Source organism: Ascaphus truei, chromosome 2 (assembly GCF_040206685.1).
Source record: "Ascaphus truei isolate aAscTru1 chromosome 2, aAscTru1.hap1, whole genome shotgun sequence".
Classification (NCBI taxonomy): domain Eukaryota; kingdom Metazoa; phylum Chordata; class Amphibia; order Anura; family Ascaphidae; genus Ascaphus; species Ascaphus truei.
This window is the reverse complement of record NC_134484.1, coordinates 485,631,328-485,645,858: the sequence shown is the minus strand read 5'-3', so window position 1 is coordinate 485,645,858 and position 14,531 is coordinate 485,631,328.

Sequence of the window (14,531 nt, the reverse complement as noted above, 5' to 3'; positions counted from 1 at the left end):
AAAGAACTAATTATGCAGAAGGCCAGAAGTATTAATAATAATAGCATGTTTTTGTATAGCGCTGCTAGTTATACGTAGCGCTTTACAGAGACATTTTGCAGGCACAGGTCCCTGCCCCGTGGAGCTTACAATCTATGTTTTTGGTGCCTGAGGCACAGGGAGATAAAGTGATTTGCCCAAGGTCACAAGGAGCCGACACCGGGAATTGAACTCCCCTGCTTCAAACTCTCAGTGCCAGTCAGTGTCTTTACTCACTAAGCCACTCCCTCTCCACTATTGAGTCTGAAGGGGCTCAGATCCAGCTGTATAATGACCTCTCCATGTTAACCCTACAGCACCGCAGAGAAATGAGGGAAGTCACTGTGTGTCTACAAAAAGCCAATGTGAGATATAAATGGGGATTCTCTACTAAACTGATTGTGATACAACAAGGGAAAGCTTCCGTGCTCAGATACGGAGAAAACCCCAAAGAAAGTGAAATACCGCAGGACTTTGCGACTTCAGGAACACCTCGGCACCACCCAGAGTGGAGAGGGCAACGGTGGCGGGAAGTGGTCAGCAAAACGAATAGAAAGGCCAGCGATAGCAGTGGCCGACAGTACGGAGACAGAAGGAAACCGTAGGATGAAACGGAGACCAACATGTGAAGAAGAGTAAATAACTGAAATTATTAACTATATATCCTTTTTTTTTCCCTGTCAGAACAGAGATCTGATTACGTGACAGTTAAAGGGGTTTTAAGAAAGATGGGAAAAAAATAAGGGGGAAAAAAGTGGTCCCTTTTATTGGAAACCAACCTTAGTAAAAGTTAGATTTAAGGGCAGGTTGTTTGTTTTTGTTAGATTGGTTTATAAAGAGATCTATAGATGTGCTGTGAAGCTATAACAGACGTATTGTAGATAATAAATCAAGGGTAAAAATTTTTTTGCTATTAAGTGTGAAAAATGAAGGCAAAATAATATGTATATATATAAGAAAGGGCTACGAAACCATGATGAGTGGCATTCACCTCCCCCTTCCTCCTTCCCCTTTCCTTTCCTCCCTCTTCCCCCCCCCCCCCTTTCCCTCCCCCCTCCTGTCCCCTGTGGTACTGGGCCAGGGTAGGCTGGACTCGTCTCCCCCTCTTTACGTTTCCACACCACGATTGGTGAGGTGATGTGGACCTGTGGCTCTGTTTGCTAGGTATTTGAGTAACAGAGCCACCCATTTTGTGAGAGTTGGATGGGAAATAGGGGATCAAGAAATGGATCCCAATTTTTGGTTACATTTTTATTTGGGTGTATTTTTATGTGTTTTTGTTTGTATTTTTCTTATGAGTCAAATGATACAGAGAGAAAGCACCTGAAGTCTCAATTGGCAGGTGATGTCCAAAGAAAAGATGACAATAAGGAAGACCGAGATTGCAGTAAGAGATACATTAAGGTCGGTTACTACCCATCAACCACGAACCCAAACACCACAACAAATATGACATATAAGATAGGTACCCTGAATGTGAAGGGACTAAACTCACCTGGGAAAAGGAGACGGGCTCTTGAAGAAATAAAAAAAGATGAAAAGTGATGTAATGTTAATGCAGGAGACACATTTTAAGAGAGATAAAGAACCGAGAATGATTAATAAATATATTGCACAAAATTTCTATAGCTCATCAAGAGATAAGAAAAATGGGGTGGGAATTTTACTTAGCAAAAATTTTGAGTTGCAGGATATCACCACTAAGAAGGATTTAGAAGGTAGATATATTATGATTAAAGGAAAGATAAAGGGGAAGAAGGTCACCTTGGCAAATATATACTCCCCCAATGTGGGACAGGAAGATTTTTTAGAGAAAGTACTATCAATAATTAATGTATTTAGAGAAGGAGCGCTATACCTGGGCGGAGATTTTAATATGGCGTTAAATCCGGTGTTAGATACCTCAAAAGGATATGCAAAAATGAGTAAAAGGCAGGCAAAATCTATAAATAAAATGTTGGACCAGCAGGCATTGTTCGATGCCTGGAGAGTTCTAAATCCGTCAGGAAAGGATTATACATATTACTCACACCCACACGATAGCTACTCCAGGATAGATTATTTTTTTATAGATCAAATTAATGTGAGCAAAATAAGAAAAGTTAATATTGGCAATATCACATGGTCAGATCACGCACCAGTAATTTTAGAAATTGATGTAGAGGTAGGAATTATACAAAAAGGTGAGTGGTCATGGAGACTGAATGAGTCGCTACTAAAAAATAGTAATTTTGTACTAGTAATTGTGGATGCTCTTAAAAATTATTTTGCGGAAAACAATGTAGGAAATATGTCTTCGGCAATATTGTGGGAGGCTCATAAAACTGTTATAAGAGGAGTATTTATTCAACAAGCCTCTTTCAGGAAAAGAATAAGAGAAAAGGAAATATTAGATATAAGCAAACTAATCCAAGATCTAGAAATAAAACATAAGAGGACAGCCGATTAGGAGATACTAGCAGAACTAATAACAGCCAGAGGAAAATTTAATTTGTTAGCAACCCAAAAAATAGAAAAGTCACTGTTATGGCTTAAACATAAATATTATGAGAAAGGTAATAAAATGGATAGGTTGCTGGCCAACCAGTTAAAGCTGAAACAGAGCCAATTTAATATCAGTAAAATTCAGAAACAGGACGGAGTAATTTCACAGGACCCAAAAGTTATTAAACAGGAGTTCAGGCTATTCTACGAAAAGCTATATAATATAGAGGCTGTACAGAAAAGGAAAAGGGAGGATATAGAGGAAGATATAGAAATATTTATGAAGGATATTCAAACTAAAACAATCACACCCGAGGCGAGAGCTAAATTAGATGCAATTATAACGTGGGAGGAGATAGAAAAGGTAATAAAAGATCTGCCCAATGGAAAAAGTCCGGGACCTGATGGTTTGCCGCATACTTATTATAAGACCTTTGCCAACTCCTTGATAGTATATATTCAAAGTATGTTTAATACATTTAGAGATACAGGTAACCTATCCCAGTATATGTCAGAAGCTCATATAACAGTTAACCCTAAACCAGGCAAGGACAAACTAAATTGTGCAAGTGACCACCCAATATCGCTTATAAATGTAGACATCAAAATTCTCGCCAAAATATTAGCAAATAGACTTAACGAATATCTACCAGAACTGATAAAGAGGGATCAAACCGGATTTATACCTAAAAGAGAAGCCAAAGATAACACTAGGCAAATTATAAATATACTGAACCCGGCCAATAAAACACAGACTCCAACTATGATATTGTCTATTGACGCAGAAAAGGCTTTTGAAAGAGTGCAGTGGAATTTTATGTTTAGAATGCTGGAACGTATAGGAACGGGTGATATGTTTAGACAGTATGTAAAGGCACCATATAGTAACCCATCGGCAAAGGTCAAGGTAAATGGACAGGTCTCGAACTCATTTAATATACTTGATGGTACGAGACAGGGGTGCCCGTTGTCCCCATTGATTTTCGCTCTAATAATGGAGCCGCTAGCAGAATCAATAAGGAATCATCCAGATATTGCGGGAGTTAGAATAGGAGAGAAAGAACATAAGATCGCATTATATGCAGATGATATCCTACTGATAATAACTAACCTGCTGGTCTCATTACCAAATATGAGTGTTCTAGGTAGATATAGTTTAGCATCTAATTTTAAAATTAATTTAACAAAAACAGAGGCTCTCAATATAAATCTGCCAGCAGAGTTGGCAGCCCAGGTAAAAGAAAATTTCCCTTTTGAATGGAAGAATAGAAGTATAAAATATTTGGGTACAAATATAACGTCAAGAGTAGAAGAGCTGTTCAAGGCTAATTACACCCCATTAGCTAAAGTAATAGAAGATGATTTTAAAAGAGGGAATAAGAATATTATCTCGTGGATAGGTAGAATTAACTGTATTAAAATGAATATCCTGCCAAGACTTCTGTATCTGTTCCAGACTATCCCAGTGAAAGTCCCCAAGCAATATATTGCCATGCTCCAAAGTAAAATTAATACATTTATTTGGGAATTTAAAAAGCCAAGGATTAATATTAAAACACTGCAAAGACATAAATCGCAAGGGGGACTCAGTCTGCCGAATATTAATAAGCATTATCTTGCTACACAGGTGAACGCTCTTTTTGAATGGTATCAGTGTACAAAAAATAAAGTTTGGTTGGAATATGAAAATAACTACTGTAAAAATATAGATACAAATAAGGTTCCTTGGCTCAAGAAGATAGATCGACCTAAAGATCTTTATGAACACCCTACTATCGGTGCAGCTCTATGTGCATTGGATGAAATATCCAAAGATGAGAGGGTTTGTACGTTCCCCTCTCACTCCAATATGTGGGAACTCCGATTTTCCCCCAGGGTTGGACTCTGGAATATTTAAAAAGTGGAGCTGAGTGGGGCTAACAAGACTAGGAGACTTGATGGATATGGGAGAAATCAGAAGTTTTAAATATTTTCAGGACCAGTTTGATTTTAAAGAAGGAGAAAGATAGCAATATACGCAAATTGTCCACTATATGAACACCAAAAGAAATAAAAAAAAATATGTTAAGGAGGTTGAAACCTTTTGAAACGACGTTGGTATTGTTGGGTGCAAGGGGACATAATATATCGTATATCTATAGAACAATATTGGAAATCAAAGCTGAACCTAAGCCAGGATTTGTATTCGCTTGGGAAAAGGAACTGGGTAAAGAATACTCTGCACTAGAATGGACACAAATGTGGAGTAATGCCAGCACCTCCTCGATATCGACAAATATACTGGAAAATGCATATAAGATAATGTACAGGTGGTACTATATGCCACAAAAATTGAACGAATGCTACCCAGGAACGTCTGACAAGTGCTGGAGAGGGTGTGGGGAGGTGGGAACAATGCTTCATATCTGGTGGAAGTGTAAGAAAATAAAGTGTTTTTGGGATGGGATAGTGGAGCAGATTTTTAATATAACCAAGATTAGAATCCCAAAAGACCGAAGTATTTTATTGTTAAATAGAGAGGGAGTCAAAAGGCAGAATTAGGAAATCCCTATTAATACTGTACATACGCTGAATGCAGCAAGATGTACTATAGCTGCCAACTGGAAAAAACTGGAGGCGCCCACTATGAGACAATGGGAGTCGAGAGTATGGGCGGTTATGAAGATGGAACAACTCTCATATATAACAACTGACACAAGGTTTCCTGGATTATGCTGAAGCAGGACGTCCTAGGGGTGAGTCGCAAGAACATTTTCAGGATGGGGGTCTGCCTAGAGCACTGGGCTTCCATGTATCCGAGAATCTCACTTGATTCCTGTGGCGAGGAGAGGGTTAATCAGGCCTAAATAAAGATATTATACCCGGCTGATTAACCCCAACTCGCATTGGGAATTAAGGGGTTAAAAGTATTTGCACTGCACTGCTGTATTTGCCCTGTCCCAGCCTTCTTAACCCACATTTGCTGGCTTTTCCCTGCCTGCTGTAATAGAAGTAAATGCAATGTCTGCTATATTCTTTTGAGACAAAAGATGGTGTTGTGAGTGCCAAAGCCAGCGCTGATTGAAGAAGCGTGGCTGCGGTTTAGAGGTCTGTTTCAAGTATGGGTATCCATTTTCTATCTATTCGACCTCGTAACCACAAGTCAATTGAATAATTGGCTTGCGGTTAGATTTGAAGTGGATACAATGTATCCGTACCTGTTAGCCACAGAACTTGAAAGGCAGAAAGTCAATGGCCGTGGGAAGTGTGTCAATTGACATGGGAAGTAGGTGAACTTCACGTCCCACAAGCCAGCATTTCAATTATGGAGGCTAACTAGCAAACGGAGGCACCCAGCACCCTGGTTTTTTGTGTGCAAGTATAAGTAAATAAAACACAAACATACTGTAGCGGGAGAGGGGGATTGGCCCGGTATTAAAGGGGTTGCACCCCATATGGCCACTCCCTGCCCTCACCCGGGAGGTGAGGGGTTAACTGGACTGAAGTCCAGTACTGTGTTTATGCCCCTGCTTCAGCCCCAAATGTGTATTCCCCTGTGACTATGTATTTTCCCCATTCCAGTGTCTACACCAACACTCACTGGGATCCAGTCGGGAGGGAAAGGGTTAATGTTAGTTTAGTGATTATAGCCCTTTGTTTCTTTTTCCCGCCTTTGCAGGCTCCATTTTGCAGTTTCTTCATAGGTCGTCATTGTAGCTCCATGTAATCCTATGGGGATTCCGGCGATTTGGGCCCGTTCTCGTAGAAGACCTGCAGGTGGCGCCCGAGAGGAGGAGCGGCGGTTCCCCATTGAAAGTTAATGGAGCAATGTGTTTCAATGGGGATTCCTCGACTCATACCTCCAGGAACGGGTTGGCAGCCATCCAAACCGCAGGCCGCAAAAGCGGAAACACTTTGATCACTCCCCGGTCAAGTTCAGGTTCAATTGGCGTGGGAAACTTAGGTTCTAGGGCACCCAGGAATAAAATTATTTTTGCCCCAAGATCCTAGTAACTCCCTAACTCAACCCCAACCGGGTCCGACACTCGATGACCCCGGTAAAGGGTTACGCTCGGTACGAGGGTCGCGCCATTGAATCTAATGGCGACGGTAAAAGCCGCGAGTAAAAACGGCTAAGTTGCAATGAGCAGGAACCTAGAACCCATAACTCCGGTTCTGTTCAACCTAGAGGGCTGTGATTCGGTCACCATGTAGTCATAGATCCGGCAGGATTGCATGGCAAATACCGACCTTCTAGGAGCAACAGAACGGTGTCAGGGTAAATTGTAAAGTTTGGGTTTCTGCCATTGACTTGCATTGATTTCCTCAAAGTATAGGGGAGCGCAGGTTCAATATGAAATGAGAGATAAATGGAACATAGTGCAAATAAAGTATAAAATAGTGAAGTGTATTGAACACTTGGTCGAATGGAGACTCACATAGTGTCAATCAAAATTAGGCGTTTCAGAGATCAGTGGCAATGAGCTTGACTCTGGTGTGTGACGCAGAAACTTCAATCAAATATGGTAGTGTGCGATCTCACTCATGGAATTTCACCAATCAGGGTAAAGAGGGAAAGAGCATCCATAGCGTAATCCAGTATAAAAATATATTTATAGAAACAATAAAACGAACACTTACACAGTGTCATAAGAATACAGACACATAAAATGTTGATGTCATCAGGTATGGTACTCCCCGCTTCCTCCGTCACCGACTTCTCTGTCTCAGCTCCACACTGCCCGAATTAATAGTCTGTGGGGCCGCAGGTAAATGTCCTGATGATAGTAGGGTCTTTAGCGCAAGCTCTCACATCCGTGGAACAGCTCGGCGCAACATCCAAGGGGGAGCGGTCTGGAGTTCTCTGGAGTCCTCTGATGACGTCACGTGGGCGACTACGCATGTCACTAGGCGTGTAGCTCCGTCAGAGTCGCATAGAGTCGCCTACGTGATGTCATCAGAGGACTCCAGACCGCTCCCCCTTGGATGTTGTGCCGAGCTGTTCCACGGATGTGAGAGCTCGCGCTAAAGACACTCCTATCATCAGGACATTTACCTGCGGCCCCACAGACTATTCATTCGGGCAGTGTGGAGCTGAGACAGAGAAGTCGGTGACGGAGGAAGCGGGGAGTATCATACCTGATGACATCAACATTTTATGTGTTTGTATTCTTATGACACTGTGTGAGTGTTCATTTTATTGTTTCTATAAATATATTTTTATACTGGATTACGCAGATAATTGTCACCCAATGTCTGGCACCCAATGCTAGGGTATAGGGCTGGAATCCCATATAAACCAGTGTTAGCCCTGTGCCCAGGGTCTTCATTATTACATCTACTGGATACCTGATGTCTGAATGAATTGCCAATCCTGTACCTGATTGCTTTATTGCCCAACCCTAAGTAAGTGTTATATTTTTGTATGTTATTTATATAATTCTGTGTGTTCACCTTCTTTAAGGAATAAACGATATTTACTATATCTAAGTCGTGTTCAATTCAACCCAGTTATTTGTGTATTTTATATCCCGTCACAAGTTACCGTGACACATACTTATAAAAATTACAGTTGCAGTACACCCAGAACATGATGTTTTAATAAAGTGTGTAATACTGTGATTTTAAAATGTACAGGCAGGAACAGTTTTTTCTGTGAGCCCGGGAAAAATCCTCTGGCATGTAAATATGCTGGGGGTGAATGAGCTGAGGGTATTTTCTTTCCTGCACTTCAAAGGGGTCCGCTGAGCCAGAGACACTCAGTCTAGCGAAGTGACAGGGATGAAAAGCCTCAGAGCACCAAACTGTAAACATGGCCGGAATCTTGATAAGTGCCAGATCCTGGGCCTTTGTTGCAAGAACAAAAAAAGCTGTATGGTGCTCAAACACAGACCCAAAAAGCTGTTAGGCTCATGAGGGTATGATTGCCATAAATTGTATCCTTGAAGTATCCCGTACAATAAAGTGACCACCTCCAGAATGATAGCGACGGGTTAGTGAGGACGAATGGCGGGATAATGAGCATATATCAGGTAAGGGGGTTAGATCAGATAGGTATACACCTTGAGAAAGAGAGGAATCTCGAAACGCGTTGGTGGGGGCCTTGGGGCTCGTTTTTCTTGTAACCATGCTCTGATCCATTAAACCTTCATTTTGGGACCCACTCTCTAGCAATTGTTTTTGTAGTAGTGCTCCAATTCTCCTTCGTCTACCCTGCTGAGTCCTTTGGAGTGCCGGCAGCACACGCCTACGAAGATTAATCCCAGTGGAGACCATCCTACCTAACAGTGAGTTATTCAACTTATTTATACACCGCTATAATCCTACATCAATGTGTTGGGCTGGACACTAGCAAGTGTGAGTATTCATCATTCAAGAGGTGGTACTCTTCCAGTTTATTGATATCTGGTGGATTTGGTGCTATCATTCTGGAGGAGGTGGTCACTTTATTGTACGGGAGACTTCAAGGATACAATTTATGGCAATCATACCCTCATGAGCCTAACAGCTTTTTTAGTCTGTGTTTGAGCACCATACAGCTTTTTTGTTCTTGCAACTGGTGTCTGTGAGGTGGCTCACATAAGACCAGATTTATCTAATCAGCTAATTGCCTTAAGAGAGTGTGGAATACCCATTGTTTTTTATACAAATATATATATATATTTATACTTTTTGTGTATTATAACATATTGGTTGTAATATGGATCAGGAGAATACAGAATTTGAAGATGATACTGAACCAGAAAATTAGACTTTTACCCAGTATGCTTTTTGTTGCTCAGATAATTGTAAAAGAGCAAAGAAGGCAGAACAAGTATTTGATAATACTTTGCAATCCAATTGTGAGGATTTGTCCGATCTCAAAATACAATTTACAAAGTTAGAAAAACTATTATCACTTAAGATACGCACATAGTGGGACATTATAACTCTACAAAACTATATGAGAACGAAAAGGATCGCACGGGGATTACGTATTAAAAAGACTCCCACTTTTGGGTTCATTAGTGCTGCTTTTGAGAATGATTGGAAGGGCGCCCTTAATTGTTGCTCATTTACACTTATGGATTTGATAATACAACTAAAAACAAAAGAAAAAACACAATTGGATAAAGATATAGAGACATTGCAAAAGGGCTTACGTCAGTTCATTGATATGGAGGGATTTAATAACCTGGATGAGACATTATCGAAAAATATTGAAATTATGGAGAAGGAGATTATGTTGAAAAAACAAACAAAATTTGAGGGAGACAAGCAAGACTATATTCGTAATCAAGTCTATGTTTGGCAGAGAGCTGCACCCACAAAGAGATTTAATTAATCTACACCTAAAAGGAATTATGTGGATAAACAGAAATCAATCCTTAAGAAAAATATTTCTTTTTCACATACAACAAGTGGGGAATCAGACCTCTCAGACAGTGATGCACTCTCTCAAACAACAACTTCATATTCAGATCAACAAAACCCCAGGTCACAAAGGGACACCAGAGGGGCTCCCATGAGTTCGGGACAGGTTTTTCAGGACAGCAGTAGCAGAAATAAAGAAGGTGAATCTAAAACATACTTTGGGTCTTCAAAAAACCGGGAACGCATAAACACACGCTAAGAGGAAAGAAAAGAAAGCAAGAAAAATCCCTCAAAGAGGAAAAAGAACTCTTAATTGAAAACACAGGAGTTATTAATCTAACTGACATTCCTCTTTCACACACAGAACTTTCTGTCCTGGATAAAGGATTGAAATTCGCACCCACATCTAAATTCAAACTGTTTGATGTTGTTGTTGACTTGAACAAATATGTCCGCAAGCTAACCCTTAAACGATTCTTTGAGGGAAAGGAGGGAGTGATTGAGGATGGCAAAGGGGGTGACTCGGGGGACCATATCAGGCAGGGGGAAATTGTTCCCTTGGGTGTGGATGAGTTTGCAGAGTCACCTCTAGATCCAGATCCATCACTCCCTATCCTGACCTTCAAGGAACAGTGTTGTTTACAGGATATGAATATCTTATTGAATGATAATGAAATGACCGGTACGATTGATTTTTCAAATGTTTTGGGTAGACAATAGTCAGGTTTAAAGAAGAAATCCATGTTTTTTCCTAAACATATGAAGGGACATTGCCTCATGACATTCGAAAAACTTGTGGAGAGGGATCTGACCCTTCTCTCTAGGGGATACACCTTTGAGCTATCTCCTCTACAGAACAGGATCAGTAATCTAAGTAAGGTAGAAAAAGATGCCCTACATAATCTAAAAACTAATAAACACTTGATTATAAAGGGGGCAGACAAAGGGGGAGCATTGTAGTGCAGAGTAGGACACAATATAGATTAGAAGCTATTCGACAATTGTCTGATGTTTCATCCTACACTGTACTACGTGGCGATCCAACTCCAATGTTTTTGAAACAACTTAGGTCTCTTGTGGACGAGGGCTCCCTCTTGGGTGTTCTTGACCAGAGAGAATGTGAATTCCTTCTCGAGATACATCTCATCATTCCTGTCTTTCACCATCTCCCAAAGGTCCATAAAACTTTGGTCTCCCCTCCAGGGAGGCCAATAGTTTCTAGTATTGGATCTTTGGGGGATGGTGTCTCTAGATATGTGGATTATTATTTGCAGCATTTTGTACATTTATTACCATCATATATCAGAGACAGCGGGGACCTTTTGGACAAATTATCATGCATTGATTGGAAAGGGGGTTACATCTGGGTCACCCTAGATGTGATCTCCTTGTACACAATCATAACACATCAACACGGTATGGCAGCTGTCAAAACTTATTTTGATCACTCCACTTTTTCACTAACACAGAGCACTTTTATTTTAGATTGTATAGATTTTTTATTAACACACAATTACTTTTTGTTTGATGACACTTTTTATCTCCAAACACGTGGGACCTCTATGGATACCAGCTTTGCTCCGTCGTACGCCAACCTTTTTTTAGGTTGGTGGGAGTCGGTCCACGAGTTTGGAGACAACAACCCTTATCGACAGTTTTTCACTTTTTATAGACGGTACATACTGTAGATGATTTAATATTTATTTGGGAAGGAGGGGAAGAGTCACTTTTATTATTTATTAATCACCTTAATCACAATGATTTAAATTTAAAATTCACCTACACTTATGATTTTCACCACATACAATACCTTGATTTGTATTTGTTTATCGATATGGACATGAAAATCAATTCAAATATATATAGAAAAATAAATTCACGGAACACTTACTTAAGATTTGACAGCTGCCATCCCAGATCCCTCCTAAATTCAATTCCGAAGGGACAATTAATACGCCTGAAGCGAATATGTTCTAAAAATGAAGATTTCTTAATTCAATCTGATGAACTTTTAAAGAGGTTTGAGGAGAGGGGTTATTCTAGGTCTAGTCTAAAGAGGTCACTTGATGAAGTGATGGATATGAACAGGGATGATCTCTTGAATAAACAAAGGAATCAGAATAAACAAAACACATGGAACACAAATAGTCCAATCTTTATTACACAACATAATGTTCAAGTTAACATTAAAGACATTGTAAAAAAAACATTGGAAGGTTTTGTCTGCAGATCCCCTATTGAAGGAAGTGTACCTAGAGGGCCCACGATTTGTCTTTAAAAAGGCAAAAACGATAGCTAATCATGTTTCTAGAAGACTTTTTTCATCGATTGGTCAAACCCAAGGGGGTAATCTTCCTAAAGGGTGCTTCAAATGTCTAAATTGTATTTCCTGTGTTCATTTGGTGCCGTCTTCCAATTTTGTTTCCTTTGATACAGGACAGTCATATCCCATCAAGTCCTTCATAAATTGTAATACCACATTCATAGTATATCTCTTGGACTGTGGATGTGGTAAGCAATATGTAGGTCATACTACACGAGCCCTAAAGGTCAGAATGAGGGAGCATATTAGATTGGTTAAACTAGGGGATCTTACACACCCAGTATCTCAACACTTCACTAATTGCAAATTTGGGGATGTCACCAAGTTAAAATATAGAGGAATCGAACATGTTGAGAAACCACGTAGGGGTGGCAATAGATTGGAACTGTTGGACAAAAGGGAACTCTTCTGGATTTTTACCCTTAATACCAGAATCCCATACGGCTTAAATTCAGACTGGGATTTCTTAAGTAAATGACATAAAGGTCATACAATGATTATGACGGTATGCCCTTTGAAATGATCACTGCAATAATTTGTACGGATGCACTCACTTTATCATTAATTTATATTCATGAGAATTTTAAGAGAAACATCATATATATATAAATACATAAAAATTATGAAAATGAATGGATTGTATTGTACAAATTTATTGTTAAGGATATCTATCTTCAACTTTGATGTATCTATTGGTTACAAAATGATCTGGAATATATGACTCTGGATAATCACCATATAGGATATACTTACATTAAGAATGGACAATTATTTGTTTATTATCTTTCATTAGATTTGAACTATTATTCTTTGTTTGTATACACTATATTACAGTATGTTCGGTCTATAAGGATAATGAAAGTCATATTAACATAGAAGTTGAAATCCAAAGATTCCTGCGGTGCACAGCAAAGTAGGGTAGAGGACCAGCAAGGTGTAGTTTAAAAATATACTTTATTGAAACAGCATGGTACAGGGGATACACACTCTGACGCGTTTCGGACTGGTATAGTCCTTAGTCATAGAGCTCTATACCAGTCCGAAACGCGTCAAAGTGTGTGTCCCCTGTACCATGCTGTTTCAATAAAGTATATTTTTAAACAACACCTTGCTGGTCCTCAACCCTACTTTGCTGTGCACCGCAGGAATCTTTGGATTTCAACTTCTATGTGGATAGTGAGCGTGCTGCACGCTACATTGGAACAAGCCTGCTGTGAGTATATTTCTCCCTCACAGGGATACTGGATGACCTGGAATAGTGCTGCAACATAAGGGTTTGGTATGGCCGAGTTCCATACAACAACGGTATGTTAACCTTTATTTCATTATGACACATGGACTATTGTCACTATACTGCTGGCTGATACAATTTCCTGTTACCATGATATGTGGACTCATACTTATTATTGTCTAAAGGTTCAGATTTGGATTGAGCACTGTGATTGGGACTCATGCCCCAAACCACCGAAAGCATATTAACCTATTCAAATTTTTTTTTACAATTGTATGATGATTTTACAAATTATGTGTTTTTTTAAATGTTTGTCATTATTGATATCTCTAATTAATGGAGATTGAGGTTTTATTTTGTGTTTATACACATTCTTTCAATAAAGTTTGTTTAGGGATTTTTTGTATGTTAGTTATGTTAGGACTAATAAAGTTTTGTTTATTTGTTTGTTCAGAGACGCACCGACGTCACCACTTTACTCTGCGCGAGGCACACTACTCGTGACGCGCCGTGTTGACATGGCGCGCCGCTTGTGACGTGACTAAGCGACGGGTTAGTGAGGACGAATGGCGGGAAAATGAGCATATATCAGGTAAGGGGGTTAGATCAGATCGTATACACCTTGAGAAAGAGAGGAATCTCGAAACGCGTTGGTGGGGGCCTTGGGGCTTGTTTTTCTTGTAACCATGCTCTGATCCATTAAGCCTTCATTTTGGGACCCACTCTCTAGCAATTGTTTTTGTAGTAGTGCTCCAATTCTCCTTCGTCTACCCTGCTAGATCCTGGGCCATTGACACCTTGGGGCCAAACCCCAGACTAAGGGGCACCAGCAAAATGGTGTATCCCAAGTATGCTAAGTTGCATGGGTGTCAAGCTGACACATGTGCTTTGCAGACCAGAAAGCCTTTTTTGCCCGCTTTGCAAACTATGGGCAAGTCATGGATTGGTGGGTTACATGTTCCCACGGAGGGGATTGGGTGTACATGTTAAGGATAGACTGGATCACCCTATAACTGTGCCCCCCAGACTATCCCCAGTGTGTTCCAGATACAATTCATGATGTGACTAAGCTTTACGCAGGATTTCTTTCAAGCACAGGGGTAGCGGTTCCAGGAAGCAAGGGGTTAATAACATCGCAACCAA